We start from the raw sequence: 17,183 nt of genomic DNA, 5'->3' as shown, positions 1-17,183 counted from the left end.
CCCGGCCGAATTCAACATCTCGATTAACTGCAGGTCACCAACGTGGTTAAACGCCACTGTAATCTACACCGATGGTTCCAAAGGAGAATGTGGCACCGGTAGCGGATACTGTGTTCTACTTGGGAACCAGATCTTAAAGACCTGGGAAAGAAAGCTTAAGCACCACAACTCAGTTTTTCAGGCTGAACTGATTGCATTAAAAGCTGCACTTTTCTACGCACTGGAAAGTAACTATTCCAGTATATATTCAGACTCAGCCTCTAGCCTCCAGGCAATCCAAGGCACATGTAGTAAAAATCCACTCGTCAGGGCCATGCAAAAACTCTTACTAAGAACACCTAAATACTATAGGCCTGAACTCCAGTGGGTACCTGCCCACACTGGAATACTGGGTAATGAAATTGCAGATGCCAAAAGAGCAGCAACTGACCCCACGTTCGCACACTTGACGTGCCTCTCCCGGGTTCGTTCTTAACAGCTGAGCTCGAGAGAGAATTACTCAAACGTTGTAAACATCTGTGGGAGACAGAAACCACCGGCAGAAGAGTTTACAGATTTTTTCCAAAATTCTGCCGGCTTCTAAAATCTCTGGCTTCACTCAGTATCTAACAGGACGTGGTCCCTTCATGACTTACCTGCATCGCTTCAGACGACGCGAAAACGAGCATTGCTCACGCGGGATGGTAGGTGATCCGGACCACTATCTGTTCGCTTGCAGAGAGACCGCCAAATATCATCTTAGGCAACCAGTAGCAAACCACATCCATGCATGGGCCGAAGCTACTTCAAAAAATCGCAATGCATTGAAACGCATATGGGATTGCATAAACATTGCATGCAAAATCTCAGACAGGCTGGAGTAATTCTCAGCCACCATCCTCGTCTCCAGCACAGCCCCTGTATGCTCTGTACCTGTAGTGAACTAATCTTATCTTAAGTTAGCTTATTCGGCTTTTCTTATTCCCTGTATATATTTATATCCTTGAACTGTAAACATTGAATTATGAACCTTGAACTATGTATTTTGCCTTATTTAATGTATTGTTTACACTTTTTTTTTAATTTTATGTATTATTTTATTTTCTAGTATTTTACTTCTTATTTAGTATTTGTAACCACCTATCCATAACTCTGTAAATATGTAACTGAAATTGTTCTTCACACCCGCAATGCATCCTTCTTCCATCATGCAGCATTTGTTTGCACTGCCCCCAGCAGTCGTCTTGAGCACAATATGTATTTATAAGTGTGTTATTTTGTTCAAGTTATTTCCGTCAGCGGGGCTACCTGGCCGATATGCTAACTACCCAGTGGACCGGCTGCCTCGCTGTCGGTGGAAAGAAAGAAAGGAAAGACTGTCAGGTTGCCACAGAATATGGATCCACAGTTCAAATGCTACACGAAGATTTCGTAAGGTTGGGATTTAGGCGAAGAAACCGATGATTTTGTATTCCACTCATTCTCACCTTCCAAAGGATCAATTTAAAGTGTGGCTGACGTTATGTTTAATGGAAACAAAAGGACTGTTTTCCTGATGAGTCCATATACGGTGTGAAATGTGGATCTTTGATCTGAAGGAGGTGAGGAACGCGGTCTTGCTTTCTCTTATTCATGAAAGATTTCATTTCCTCAGAAGCGGTTTCATGATTTGATATGCAATCTTCAAAAACGGCCGCACTGTACTCTATATTTTTGACAGAGACTCCAAAATCGGCCACAGATACAGATATGCAGATGGTTTCTCGAAACTCCAAGGCACATGAAAGCTTCAAACAGAGCTACTTAGGGGTGTCTTTGCCCCAGATGTTTTGCTAAAGCACGACAACGTTCATCTGCATCGAATATCTCTGGTGTAAGAATATCTGAAAACAGAAGATGTCCATCGAAGGGATTAGCCAGTTATTTACAAGATTTGAGCTCGGTTGATCATGTATGGGATGCCTTAGACCATCCAACGATGAATGATTCCCGACACTCCAGGATTTAAAACGTGCACTATCAGAAGAGTGACCTGCGAATCTTTAGGAAGTTTCCATACGATCAGAAGATTACCATACACTTTAAATAAAAATTTTTTGAAAAACGGGAGAATGATTTTTTCATAATTTTTCAAGTTTCATGAAATTTATTTTAAATTCAATGTTTTAAAATTAGCCAGTTATCAAGCATAGTATTTTTTTAATAATGCTTTTGTGCAGACTGCTTTAATAAAGTTTTCAATAAGAATCGGGTAAGTTTTGTTCTTAGTCAATATTTTTTATTTTGACGAGCAATATCTTTTATGATATATTATAAGACTTGACGCATTTTGAGAAAATCTGATAGTAGTCTCTTTTTATTCAAGAACAAAATTACACTTTGAACAATAGTTATTTTAATTAATATGACACTTTACTTGTATTTGATGAATTTATACTATAATGAAATGGTTGAAAATACCCAAAATAATTTTGCTCTTTGAAGCGTTGAGTCTTATGTCCGTCTCTCATGAAATGCATAGTCCATGTTTAAGATAGAAGTTTGCTTAGTGCACGCTTAAGACAGAATGCATAGTGCATATTTCAGGTAGAATTTTGCATAGTGCATGTTAAAGATACACTTTCTAAAGTTATCATACCTCTCCTACATTTATTATCGTCATGGTAAAATATTAAAGCGTAACTAAAAGAGCCTGAGAGAAATAAATCCTAAACTTTAAATTCATAATATTCCTGTGTGGTATCAATAAATTAACAAGTTTTAATTAAAGCAGTTTCATTTGTATGACAGACAGTATATACCAATTGAAAAGTTCACTTTCTTATCAAAAATGCCATTTTTAGGATATAAGTAGGGATTTTTTTAAATACCAGTGAAATCACCCACAGAGCATATAAAAAAGTCTATACTCTGGTAGAAATATTTATATGTCAATAAATCTTTTGAAGTAAAAAAAAAGTTTTATAATTTTGGATAATAATAATAATATAAATAGTTACAACTTTTGACACTAATTTCATTTATTAGGGCGATATAGCTAAATATATTGTAAAAATGTAAAGAAAAATTAGATTTACTCAATTTTACTATTCTTTTAATTTGATTTAAATACTGTGGGCTTTTATTCAAAAATTTTTCATAATAGTATTTTGATAGAAAGTTAGCTGATTTTTAGTTACATCCAGGGTTTAAACTGAAAAAGTTATTTACTGTCAAAGAGAAAGCTTCAAACAGTACAAGAAAACTGAAGAAAGAAATTTTCTTAATATGATTTTTCTTTTACGAGAGGTTAAAATGATTTTATGCATAAATTTGAATCTTTCGGCATAATTCCTAATGTCAGTGATGCGGCTAATAGAGGATCTCCTTTCAGCACGGATTGAAATTAATAACAATGCTGTTAGAGATGCACATATTATAAAATATGTGACTGTCTTCCACAAGGAACAGAAACATACATTTTCTACATCATTTCATTAATTTTTTTAAAAGAATAATCCTAGTGTAGTTTAATTTATTATAACTTTTGGGGGATACAATCTATATTTAGATGAAATGTTTTATAATTCTGTATAATTAGCGTAAAATGAAATTCATATAAGCATCAATTAATTGTCTGAAATAATTAATTTATAATTAAAATTTTTCATTTTATCGTATTCTAGGTGGCCTGATAATCGTGTACTGTGCAACTTCACAAGAACGTGGAAACGAAAGTATAAAAGTGATTAAATAAATAATGGTGGTAATAAAATTATTGGCTGCGACTTTTGACTACACTTGTTGAAGGTAAGTTTTGATTTCGCATCTGATTAAGAACTTAATGTTTAGATATCATTCGTTTAGATCCTTCTTTATAATAAAAATGCAAAAAGTTATTTCGATTTTTAATCTTTTTTATTTCATATTTTAATATTTATTATCATTACAAAAGTAAAAAAATATTGTAGGTTTATGAAATATATTGTCTCAAGCTCAGATACTCAAATAGAGATTACGAAATTCGAGAAAATTTACGCATATGCATTCGAACTTCCGTCAGCAAACATTCAGGAGACAAAAGTGTTGCCTATATCAAGAAAGAATCCGTTGAATGGGATTTAGTGATCTACTGTGATGGCCCGGGGATCCAAAACCTGTCCATTAGTGGGACGATTCCTCTGAAATGGAATGTTCCTTAACGGAAGTTTGACTGTCTGTTACTATCTTTCTTGAAATTATTGCTTTGGTCTTAGTTTTTCTTTGCGTCGAAAATCCAAATAGTCATTTCAGAGTTCCTGATATTCCTATATTTTCCTAAAATTCCAAATACTAATACAGTATATTAAAGTACAATTTATATGTTTCTCGTTTCATTTCATACCTGACTCAAATTAATTTCTATTCATGTTAATATATCAGTCCGCTCTGACATATTCATTGGCGCTAATTTTCGAACTCAGATTATTTTTCTCCGAAAGTCATTTTTTTTCCGGTAGTATTGGGAGGGAAGAGGACGTGTAATAATTCTGATAGGAAAACTACTCCAGTCCAACTGCTGTACAAGAAAAAAGGATGGTTTGGAAGGATAGAATAACACAATGAAGTCTGCTGACCATACAGGTTTAGTGATGGGAAAAGTCTCATTCCTGTGTTATTTGGTAAGCATAATTTAACTGGATAATTATTTGCTCTTTGTATTGTATTGCTTTGTATAATGTTCAAAATCAAAAGGCATACTGGATGACACTTGAAGATTTTATCGTTAGAAAGCATCCAAACCTGCATCTATATTAAAATTTTATTTTGAAAATTATTATTTATCAAAAAAAAAAAAAACAATTGGAATAAAATTGCATCATTCTTATTTTCATATTTAATATAATATACTTTTAATTTTTATATTAAAATGAAATATTTTAACTTTACAAAAATGTTGAAAATGTTTCAAACAATCTTAAAGATGATAAAATTAAATTTTATACTAGACAGAACTTTGTATTAGCGTTAAAACTTTACATCAAAAATATGCAAACGAAAACTTAGATCGTGTATGTTTCTCATTTATACATACATCTTGTTGAACCATTAATTGAAAGATGTATAAACGGTACTTTGCTGTAATTTAGATGTGTTATTTTCATTTGTAACTATTTTTCATTCCATTTTCTTTTCACTGACTGAGTTCTTTAATTTTATACTTGTGATTAATTTAGAAATATCAGTCTTGTTACAAAAAACTATGAATCAAACAAATGACGAAATTCAGTCTAGTAAATGAAAAAAAAAGTACTGCAACATCGCATGGTGTGTGGTGTGGTGTATTTAATTATGGCAAAGCAGACGAGGGCTATCTGCCTAAGGGGAGGGATGCCTTTCGTGGAGGACTTTCTAAGGGAAACTGGCTCGTATGCACGTTACACATGGGGAAAACAACGAAAACACCCATGCAGCCGGCCCGTTCGCGGGATTCGTACCTCGGACCGAACTACCAGTGTTCAGCGACTTTACCGCTCGGCCGCTGGTGGGCGCAACATCGCATGGAAGAAAAATAGTAAATAGCATTTTCTGTACACGAATTTTAATTTCACACTTAAGTTTCACAAGATGACTCATTTTCGTCTCCTTTGCTTTTAAATAACTGCTTGCATTATATCATGAAAGCTTCTGAAAGTACTCGTTGCTGTATATGAGTAAACATTTTAGGAATAAATAATTGTTCAGAAATGTAGATTTGAGTGGATTAAGAATCGTATTTTCTTATCGTATTCCAAAGCGTATCTACGATTCAAGCAGAAGACAGAAGCGCTAAAATTACTAATATATAACACTTTTTTAAATTACTAATATATAACACTTTTTGAAATTACTAATGTATAACACAAAATTACCCACCAATATTTGGGAAGTTGCTGTTTGCTTTTTCGAGTAATGACTTTTCGTGCATGACGGCGAACAGATTTTGAAGATACAATTGTTGCTTGAGAAGCAGAAGTTAGAGAAAACATTAAAAAAAATAAATAAATAAATAAATAAAACAAAGTTTATTTTATTTATTTATTTATTTATTGCTCTACTCAGATAGTGATTCGTGAGAATTTTTTGAACTTGCTATCAATTTCATTTGGAAAAATTCGTTGGTTAATTATTTATTAGCTTTTTCCCTCCTCCCCTCTAAAATACATTTTACTAAAAATATTAAATTTAAAATATAAGCACATATTTTTAAAATATAAATATATATTATAAATATAAAATCAAATTTAAAATTATGTTAGTAATTATTTCGGATTACTTTTCTTGTGATAGTAATAATTTATTTATTATTTGTAATAAAACATAAAAGCTATCAAAATATATGGAGGTTTATTAAACATTGTTACGACTTAATGTCCTTGCTATACATTAATTTAACAAGCATTAATTCATGTCAAATAGTGCATCCAGAATTAAATAGTGTAACCCACGTTTTAATCAAAATAATGTCTACATTTTAGTTGGAAGGGGCCATTAATATTTTTCATATTTGCGTTTCAGATTTACCTAAAATGTTTTTACCAGTAGTTATTTTTACTATGCAAAGGTACATATTTTTAGAATGATTTCGGGGCTGTTTAATTAATTTTTAAAATGTAAGTACTTTTAATGTTCGATCTGATAGCTGTTATCTTGACGATATGTCTGCATCGCGATTTTCGTGATAGAAGGGAGTTTCGCAAAATTTCCAGGGATATTGATTTCTATTCCTTTTTCACTCATCAGTCGTGGCGGGTTTGGGCTTAGAAAAAGCTCTTTTCAGCAGACCAAAGACAGAATAGTCCATAAGTAAAACGTCAGGAGACTCCCTAGGAGTGTGAAAAGTATAGCTGTATCAGTCTTCACTTTTTCAAGAAAGAAATGGTACTTTTCGAAGTGTGACGTGTTTTTATCTTAATAGTGTTTCACTATTTGACAATCACTAGTAAAAAGAAATCGAATTTATTCTGTGAATATCAGATGTAAAACATTCTCTTAATTTTACTTCACGTTGATTTTAACAGTTTTTTTCCACCCTTTTTACTTTTAATCTGCGACTGTTATAAACCCTTTACTGAAACTTTCTTTGCATCGACTGAACCAGGTTCGTACATTTTTACTTCATTGTATTACGTAAAAAGGAAGTATCGTAATCGCGAAAAGTTTCAGGCAGCATATTTCAACGAAAATATCCATTTTGACCGCTATTGAATGCAATTTAACGATGTTTTGCATGGCATCTGTACGTAATGACAGAAAAAAAGACTCTTTTCCTCCAAAATATTATAAAACTGCTTTACATTAATTCTGAAAAAATTTTTCGTGGTGTCTGTACGTACGTATTTAGCATAACTCAAAAACAAGTAGCCTCAGAATGTTGATTGGTGTATTTATTTATGGCAAAGCACAAAATCTAAATCCTAGGGCTATCTGCCTAAGGGGAGGGATGCCTTCGTGGAGGACTTTCTAAGGGAAACTGGCTCGTATACACGTTACACATGGGGAAAACCATGAATACACCCATGCAGCCAGCCCGTTCGCGGGATTCGAACCTCAGACCGAACTACCAGTGTTCAGCGACTTTACCGCTCGGCCGCTGGCGTGCCTCAGAATGTTCAAATTTTGTATATAGGACTGCTATAACATTTGATGTGCACCTCGTATTTTGGTTGCAATCGGCCGCACCAAACGTATATAAATATATTTAGATATATAGCCACTCTGTTACCCGGCTCGGTGATCTCAGTTTCTTTACTCCTATATGTTTGTAATTTGTGCATTTTTTGCTTTAAAAATGATTGAATTATGTTGTTCTTATCTTCCGGTTAAGGTTTTTATGCCTTTAGGAAATCTGCAAGCAATATTTGTAGAATTATCAACAATTTAAAATCTGTTTAAGTGCGGTTAAGCCTAATTTTTAAATAACATGGCGCACATGTTTGTTTACATTTGAAACAGCAGAATAGTAGATTTGTTGCCAATCTAGAGAGATTAAGCTTCGCAACAACAAAGATAACGCCTTTCTTTATTATTGCGAATTAAATCATATTTAATCCTTTCTGGAACTTTTTGGAAGAAATAAGTGTTTAAAATTTAATTAATAACTTCGTAATTTTTAATATAGATATTTTGAGTTTTTATGTACTTTTGCCTTGTCGCGAAGTGAGAACTGAATTAGTTGAATGAGAAATACTGCATCGTCTGTGAAAAACTGTTTCTTTTTTTTTTTTTTTCTTTTTTCTTTTCTTTTCTTTCTTTTTTTTTTTTTTTTGTTTGCTTAATTTCTTTTATACATCGTTCTAGATTTATTACAGTATTTGAATACAACATGTGTCAACGATTAGATAATTCTCCAAATGATATAAATTTTGTGTATTTTGAGTTATAATATAAGTACGATTTACCACAATAGTCGGTGGTAATTGTATATATATATATTTGTTCTTTACTTATTTAGCTAAGTTTTATTTTATTATTATTTACTTAATTTGCAATTATTATTTACTTACTTTATTATTATTATTTATTTGCTCTTACTCCATTACTTTACAAAGCGCTATGGACTTTGTCCCTGCAAAAGCAGGTATAAACTTTGGTGTGTATATAGTTTTATTCTTGTGATCCGTTTTCTACTGTGACAAACTATGCTATTTCATCATATAATCACTTGCCAATAATTGCTTATCCAAAGAATAGTATGGAAATTTTTTTTAAATGCCGCACAATGCAACCTACAAGAGATGGCGCCACCGGAGTTTTAGCCTACTAAGAAGTTTTTCATTTCCAAAAATAGATGGAGCCACATGAGCACCCTCTTATCTTCTAAGATTACTTCTCTCAACAGATGGTGGCACTGGAGCTTCCAATAAAAATCTCCGAGTTCTAGCACACTATGCGTACAAGTACTTTCCATTCTAGTGAATTCAACTCCCTTGATTCTCAAGATTTAAAAAAGTCACGAATAATATATTGGTAAAGGCCGAAATAGACCGATTGCCTCTTACCCGAAGTTAAGGCATAAAACATAAGATATAATATGAACGAAATATAACGCTGCTAAGTGAACCTAGCTCCAGAGTGTCGCTATGGTAAACAAATATAGTGAATTTTAAAGAGTGCATTTATTTTATTGTAGGTTATGCGTTATCGACGAAGTAGATTTAATTCAATCCAATAAGTGTAAGTGAAATGAAAGAAAAAAATGCGTATAATTTAATATTCCGTACAATCAAGTCATGTGGTGTACACATCAGATTTTTTTTTCTTGGTTTTCGATAATAAAAAGATTTTTTTTCATTTATTTAGGTAAACCCGTTCTCATTAAAAGTCCCACTGTATTTCCGTTTATCTCCTAAACATACAGAGTTTTACAAATTGTTCTGTTTGAGGCACATGCCGCGGCAAAAGCTAGTGAACATTATATTTTTTTTGCTTTTAAAACTGTAAATTTCGGTTTACTGTTTTATTTATTGCTGCTTTAAATGTATTTAAAGACTCTGCAATTGATTTGTGCGTCTAAGGATTTTCTCTTGTTACAAACTTTGGAAAGAGTACTTACCTTTGTACCTTTTTCGGGTATTCGTTTCGCATATTGTTTACAAATATTAGAAAGAATGTGTACCTTTTTCGAATATTGGCAATTATAGTCTTCGCTCCATGTATAAATGATTGAAAGATTTCCCTTTCCAATTAATAATGTTGCTTATTTCGCACTTCGAAATTTTAATATGCATTTCTCATATTTTTGAGTTATGGAATAGGAATAGTTCTGTTCTTAGAGCCCAGAAATATCCTTCGATCCGCAGCTTATTTACATGCGACATTTTGAAAGAAGCATAAATTTAAAAGTAACAGACGATGTATTTCATTTCAAATCATAAACTTTTGCCAGAAATTTTTATTCCGAAATATTTGCTTTTCTTTATTTCTTTATGAAATTTCTTTATGGAAATCGTTCTAAAAGTGTGTAAACACCCTCTATATATGCATAGATTCTATAAATTTCGCATCGTTTCGAGCGATATCATGTATAGAGTTTTAATAATGTACGTAGAATCACCTAATAGAATTCTGTTGAAAATATTTGATAAAGATAATATTTGATTTTGATAAATTGTGCCATAATTCGAAAGAATTCCATACAAGTTTTCTTGCTTGAGTTTTTTTATGAAAGATTCTATAGTAGCTCTTACGTATTTAATAATATTATAAAACGTGTAAACAACATCTTTTTTAATTAAAACCAATCAATTAAATTTAAAATTTTTTAACAGCATTTTTTATCTGAATTTCGAAATGATTTATGACATTTAGAAAGATGAACAAAAGCTGTCGGAAAAGAATGGGATCTTTTGCTAATAAAAATTTGCGATATTGTTTTGATTTCAAAAATATTTAATTCAAAATAAAGGCGTTTTAAATAAAAGTTTGTAAGGATCTTAAGTTTTACTAACGTTTATTTTATTTTAAATCTTTACTATCACTTCTTATTTTCTACTTCCGGCCAGAATTATAAGCGTTAACGTATTTATGCAAAGTTTGTCTGGCGAACGCCAAGTACTTAAGTAGTGGCTTTTTGCCAAGCGAAAGAGAGGAAGCAGTCGAAGCAGGCCGCTTACCTTAGAAGTTTTACTCAGTTGCTGGTTGCCTTCCAGGCCAGAGGTTTAATCCTCTTGATAACTTTAAACGTATTGTAGTGTTGGCAGTTCTCTGTACTACATACGGCTTCCTGTTAATATAAGGCCAATCTTCCACGTTTATTATTTTAAAGTTAAATTAGAGTTTAGTTTTATTTTTATATTTTTACGTTTAGACCACAAGTAGTGGGTCTTTGTATTCCGAAGTACGGAAGTTATTGTAAATAGAGAAAAATAAAGGGTTTTGTATACCCTTCTTGTGTATCCTGTCTACTTCCCACAGTTATTGAACATAGCTTTAGTAAGCTCTCTGTTCCGAGTCAGGTCCTTGCATGTTCCCAAAGAAAGACGGAACATTGAACCTGATAAGTTAGTTATAATTAATAAACCAGTTTTCTTATAGGCGGCACATACACAATAACTAAAAACATAAATTTCGGGATATAGAATTTTAAAATTAATAGCATAAATTTAATGTTTTATCTAATTTTATGCTTTAAATCGATATTACGTTTTTATAAGATTTAATATTCTCATTATATAAGCAATACTGTACAAGAACTTGCGCATATCTTGGATAAATATAAAAGATAAAAGCGTTTAAACTAGAAGAAAAAAGGCGAAACATTTCCTTTCAAAAGTAATTCAAAACTTAGGAATAAAAAGGTTTTTTTTATTTATTAATATTACATAAAAATATTTAATTAATTTTTGTATTTTTTTAAATATGATTTATTTTAAGCATTGTTTTTGATCGCATATTGCACATCAGAAATATCGCATCAAAAAGTAAAAGTTTGATTTGATTAAAGTTTGAAAATAAAGAGTTGTATCGAACTTTTATTTAATAAGCAAAATACTCTACTTGTACTAGAATTCAGAAAAATAAATAAATAAGTAATCCTTACAAACTCCGTACATTATCTAGAATAATTTCTGAAAAAACTAATTGTCTCAAAATAAGAAATATAAAATTTGCATGTAGCAAGTTTCGATGAACACTCATCACTCATTACAGAATTACAAAATACACTCATTGCAGAATATGTATATGTTTTGACCGGGCATTCACTTCACTGCTAGGGCTTTAAGGATTTCTAGAGCAGTAAACATGTAAAAGAGTCTTCGTCGAAATTTGATCAAGATCTCCCATCTGCTAGATGGGCGTGCTAATTATATCAATAAAGCATGCGCTGGGAAAATACGATAATTTCTCTTAAATATGTATGGCAGTTTTCTCCCATAATGTTAGCAGATGCTTATTAGATAATAGTCTTCAGCTAACCTTTCTTCTTGGTTTTTATTTCCGTGTCTTGTACTTCAAAGCCTGTCACACATCCTCAGTGGTCATGAGGAATGAATTTGAACGCAATACAGAATTCATTCATAAAGATAAGCAGTGTCAGAATATGCAAGAATTTTCGTGTGAACAAAGATGAACCATTTAATGAATGCTGTTTCAAAATTATCTGCTATCATTCTACTGTGATAGTCCCATCAGATGAAAGTAAAATGAAGAGGAATTCATTCCCATACGTGCACAATGGCTGTAAATTTTGATGTCCTACTTCACATGGTTATGAGCGAATCCTTCATTCGTTGGCGGATTACTATGTATTTGATATTTCGATACAGCATTCGGAAAGGCGACTCCCCATTGTAACAACTCACACTTTGATTCATTTTCCAACTAGTCAGTGGTACTTCGTACTTGCAAAATGCTTTTTTCATTGTATTAAAATTAGTACACGCTTTTTGCTTATTCTTGTTCTAAAAATAATCCATAATGTGTGGTCTGTTAATAGCTAATGTAGTTCGTTATATGTGTTTACTTCACGTTACTGCTGTTTTCATAAATGTATATTTGTTAATATCTCGGGGTAAGGAGGGATGAAAAGCGATCTTTCCCTAAACTACCATTGCTGCATTCGGGCACGAGGGAATTAGTTTATTTATTTATTTATTTATTATTAGCGAAATATTTTATCTACAAACTCTTTCAAACTTAATTCTTAAGCAGGACCTCTTGAAATTATTTCAATTTTTTTGGGAGAGGGGGAAGTCTGGGACTTCTTATATCTGCAGTTTTTATTTGCTCTTTCCACTTTGCGAGTTGTTGTCAGAGCAGGCCATTTTTCGTTTACATATCATTGCTATGCAAGCAGCAAAAATTTGAATACTAAGTTGAGCAACAGTTGTCGAGTGCTGGAACATTTATCATTATTGTTTGTGAGTTTGGGGAAAAATAATGTTTTTAGGCACACTGTACCCTATGCGTTAATATATACAAATAGATTTTGGTTGTAAATATTAGATCAGAAACAACATTTTATTTAACAAATCAATTTTTATGTGCAAATGAATTCCCATTTTATTAGCCCATTTACAACAGATGCATGAATAAAGGCCGTAAAGTTTAGGCCACGAATAAAGTATATTTGTCTAAAATATAGAACAATTATTTATAATTAAAAATTTAATGTGGGTAATAAAAGCATTTTGATTCCATAATAGTAAGTAGCTGGTGATTGTATGCAAAAATATTAATAATAATCTATATTTAAATCAAAAGTAGATGAAACATTTACTTCCATTCAACTTTCTAAACAATTAAAACATAAACGTTTGCAAAAAATATGCATTACTGATAATTTACTAAAACTATTTGAGAAATAACACTAGAATCAGGAATCACTGCGGCAAAACTGCTGTTCATTTTTATTACATAATCTCGATTTTCTGTTCTGTGAGTTACATTTAGAAACACAGCAAACTAGAAAGATGATATGAAATTTTATCATATGTTTAACGTAATGTTTATGTGCAAATTTGGCCAGTTTTTAAAATCTCATTATACGTAATCATATTTTTGGACCTGTTTAAAAATAATTACAGATATCTGAGAGATGCAAATAATCACTTGCATTGTATAATATAAACCCTCTAATAAATTCTATCGGAACTGATATAAAAAATTTCAATTCAGCGAAAAGATAATCTCTTTTAATATTGTATTAGCTTAAAAGCTTAAAAACGCATTCCCAACAATTGCGTATTTTTAAGCAGAAGTCGTTTCATTTTATTTACTTTTTAACTTTCTAGAAATTTTAAAGACTATCACATTTCACAGCTAGCAAAATTGTTTTAAAAATAATATACATATTTATTTAAATATATCGTTGAATTAAAAATATAGTTGTTTTTTCTTCCCAAGTACTTTATTGTTAAATGCACGCTTTTAGAAATAATCCGTCGCGATTCTTAGCTGCGTAGGAATTTCAGAGCACTTTCTTATGTAGACCATTTGGCTTTTAACTTCTTCGATCTGTTTTGCGTCCGAATATATAACTTTAAGCAATAGAAAAATATTAACTTTTTTCCATTTTGATCTTCAGCATATGCAATAGAAATCTGTCATATCATCCTTTTTAATCTCTTATAAAGATGCGCTTAAGAAATTCTAAAACTTAGGCCGAGTACTTTTTCCGCATTGATTAAGCTATTTAATGTCTTCTCTTTTCAAATTCCACTTTGGAAAGAGATACTGCCTTTTTAATCTTTTTTTTTTCCTTTCAGGGATTAGAAAAAGGAGAAGTTTTATTTCCTTGAAAATTAAGCTAAGGAAATAGTAAAGTTCATAAGTCAATCATGAATAATTTAGAGAGAAAGAATAATGTTACATAAGTCTGAAAATATGCTAAATTGATCCTTTGGTGATACGCTTTGATCCACTTCTGCAGTTTAGAATATTTCTAACGCCCACTGATTCATATTGCATAAGGATTAAAGCATCACGAGGAAGTAGTTAAAAATGCTCGAAATATTTTAGTGTATAACTGCCTTTAAGCAAAATAATGCAAAAGTTTTATTTTTGTGATGTAATATGGATACTGCTGGGTCGATTAACTGTGCAATGTTTGCACCGACAATGTTAGCTACTTAAGGAAAAATCAGCAAACACTACCTGTGTATAAAACCGTAATCAAACAGCGTTTCAAAAAGTTCAACCAAATACTGAACGGACTGAAACTCTAAATTCATTGTTTCTCATAAAGGATATGAAAGGAAGAAATCGAAAATTGAACTGTATGATTATGATTACGCACATTTTTAAAGAAAGTATGCCTTGTTGAAAATTTCCTTGGTTACGTTGACTCAAATTCATGTTACATGTAGAATGCTCATATAGACAGCTAATTTACTAGGATCCTAATCTAGGTTGGTACATCAGCAGCCGACATGTTAGATCACGTTCAAACATTTTACTGTTAGTTCGAGCAGATATCAATTCCTTGTGAATGGGCTGGCTGCATAGGAGTTTTCGTGGCTCTACCACTGTGTAAGATGAATACGAAACAATTTTCCTTGAAAGATACTCCAGGAAAGCATCTATCACCTGAATGGGATAGCCCTTAAGTGACTTTGTTTAAATCAATCTAACCGATCCCAGGTTGCGTGCTAGAGTGCAGCTGTCTTCTCGTCTCAGCCATAATCAGAAAGAAGTGCAGAAGTATCTTTTTTCGTGACTGTTTCTGTGGCAAAGATTATGATGACTGAGGAAAACTGCTTTTATGAGTTTCATTAACAATTTACAGTAGAAAGCCGGGGGAAAAATATAAAACAATAGCTTCCTCAGGAAAAATGGCATTCACAGAACAGACAGAACAGAAAAGATTCTAAGATACATGTTAAACCTAGTGACACTAAGTTACATTAAGTTGTAAGTAAGTTACTTTATAGTAAACTTTGGGTGTCCCACTACATTTCCACCTGAACTTGAACCTGACACTAAGTTATCTCAATTTTATTATAAAGACGCATTATTAATATAGCTTTCCACAAAAAATATTAATGAATTTTCTTAAATATCGCATAACAGAAGCCTGAGAATCTACAATCATCTTTTGAGATAGAAAAAGCGAATACTTTGATCATAAATAAAAGATGTAGAAAATTTCCTGTTGTTTTTAGGTCAGGTTTGAGATATCTGAAAAATATTAGGTAACGCAATTAATTCATCCGTCAGTTAATGTGAAATAAGTAAAATCACGTTTAACAAATGAAACAAGCAATATAAATTATTGTATTTCATCCATCAATTAGCATAAATTTATGAAAAAACTGTATTAGAGTATAAATTCATCAAAATTATTTAAAAAAAGCAGTTGTTTAAATTTTTATTTAATGTCTAAATATTTGATTGAACTTCATTTTTACAAAGGTATAAGAAAATTTCTTCTTATAATATTCCAGGTTTTTACCTCATATTCGATTATTTGGATTAATGCAAATCTCCCGTTTGCTATTTGTCTAAAGGAGGGGACAAAGAATTTGCTGAATGTTTCTGTTTTTGTCATGATACCTGGGAGTCACTTTATCAAGAGTTCGGTGTGCTTTGAAACTTCATTCCGTATCAGAATCATCTTCATCCAAAGTTTCTTTAGTGTGCTCAACTGTGACTGAAAACTAGCTCAACGTTTTATTGTATATATAATTCTACTGTATTGTAGGAACCACTTTCTTAACTTCTAAGTGTCAACTGTACGTGTAGTAAGTGCGAGTAGGAACTACACAGGAGAAGGGTTACAAGTACCCTCTATTAAACCCTTTAAAATTCACAATGCGTCAACTTGACGGTAAAACACCACGCCTCATTCGGGCGGTACCTGAAATGACAGAACTAAGCTAAAAATTCGAAGATATTCACAAGTAGTAAAAATTAAGCTACAGGGCTTAGAAAACTGCTGTTACTTAAAACCGCGTCGCAACTAGTGGCAGCAAAGTAAATGCTGTTATGCCACGTAAACCAGCAATAACTGCAAAAGTAGTAGCTCACGCTACAGAGGTGACGACAATAGCCTAACTCTCTAACTTTTCTTCGTAAACTAGGTATTTAAACTTTTTCTCCTCAAGGTAGAACTTGCATTCCTTCACGCGCGTTACCAAATTTAAATATTCTGGCATTGACAATTAAGGGAATGAAAGCTTATAGGAAAGCTTAAAATTAAACTTAACTTGTGAGTTAAAATAAATATAAATCCCTACAGTAGGATCAGATTTCAAATTTGAAACTAGATCAAAAAATGTAAATAAGAACATAATGAACTTCTAATAAAAAGGAACTTCAGGGTTCCTAAAAACTCGAGTCTTGTTCTCACTAAAATTGCCGCATAAAATTCATTTTCATTATTTATTAAAAGACGATACGGTATTAACAAACCATAATGATATTTTGATACAGTAGTTGGAAGATTTGTTGTTCGGAACCCGGAGAAGATGCATTTAGGTTTTTATGTTTATTGGCTTCAAAAATCTTAATGATTTCTGCAACTTCATTGGAAGGATATCGCTAGGAGCAAATTTAATATCCAAAACATCCATACTTACGCATGTTGCCTGGATAACTTATATATGAGGCCCGAAACGAAATTTATTTAGGGTTTCGTAAAGAAAGATTGAGAATAATCTGTGCTACTGTAAAATAAGAAATTTTAAAATCCATATTAAAATTTAAGTGTCATATGTCTTGCAAAGTTTTAATTTTATGACATTACTCGTATAGCTATTAAAATA

The 17,183-nt window shown here is 32.0% G+C and overlaps 1 protein-coding gene across 11 annotated transcripts in view; it reads left to right on the top strand.

Annotated features, from left to right (window-relative positions):
• The window catches only part of LOC118204330 (uncharacterized), a 1,054,928-nt gene that overhangs the window by 329,614 nt on the left and 708,131 nt on the right, over positions 1-17,183 (top strand). For all 11 annotated transcript variants that reach the window (XR_015040777.1, XR_015040778.1, XM_085815465.1 and 8 more), the window contains one exon: positions 3,645-3,768. The gene's annotated coding sequence lies outside the window, so the exon portion shown is untranslated. The remainder of the gene's footprint in view (positions 1-3,644; positions 3,769-17,183) is intronic.

This window comes from Stegodyphus dumicola, chromosome 4 (assembly GCF_044657685.1).
Source record: "Stegodyphus dumicola isolate Sdum_Otavi_A_Nest chromosome 4, ASM4465768v1".
NCBI lineage: Eukaryota > Metazoa > Arthropoda > Arachnida > Araneae > Eresidae > Stegodyphus > Stegodyphus dumicola.
The sequence above is the reverse complement of the archived record's forward strand: the minus strand, read 5'-3'. Positions and strand labels throughout refer to the sequence as shown.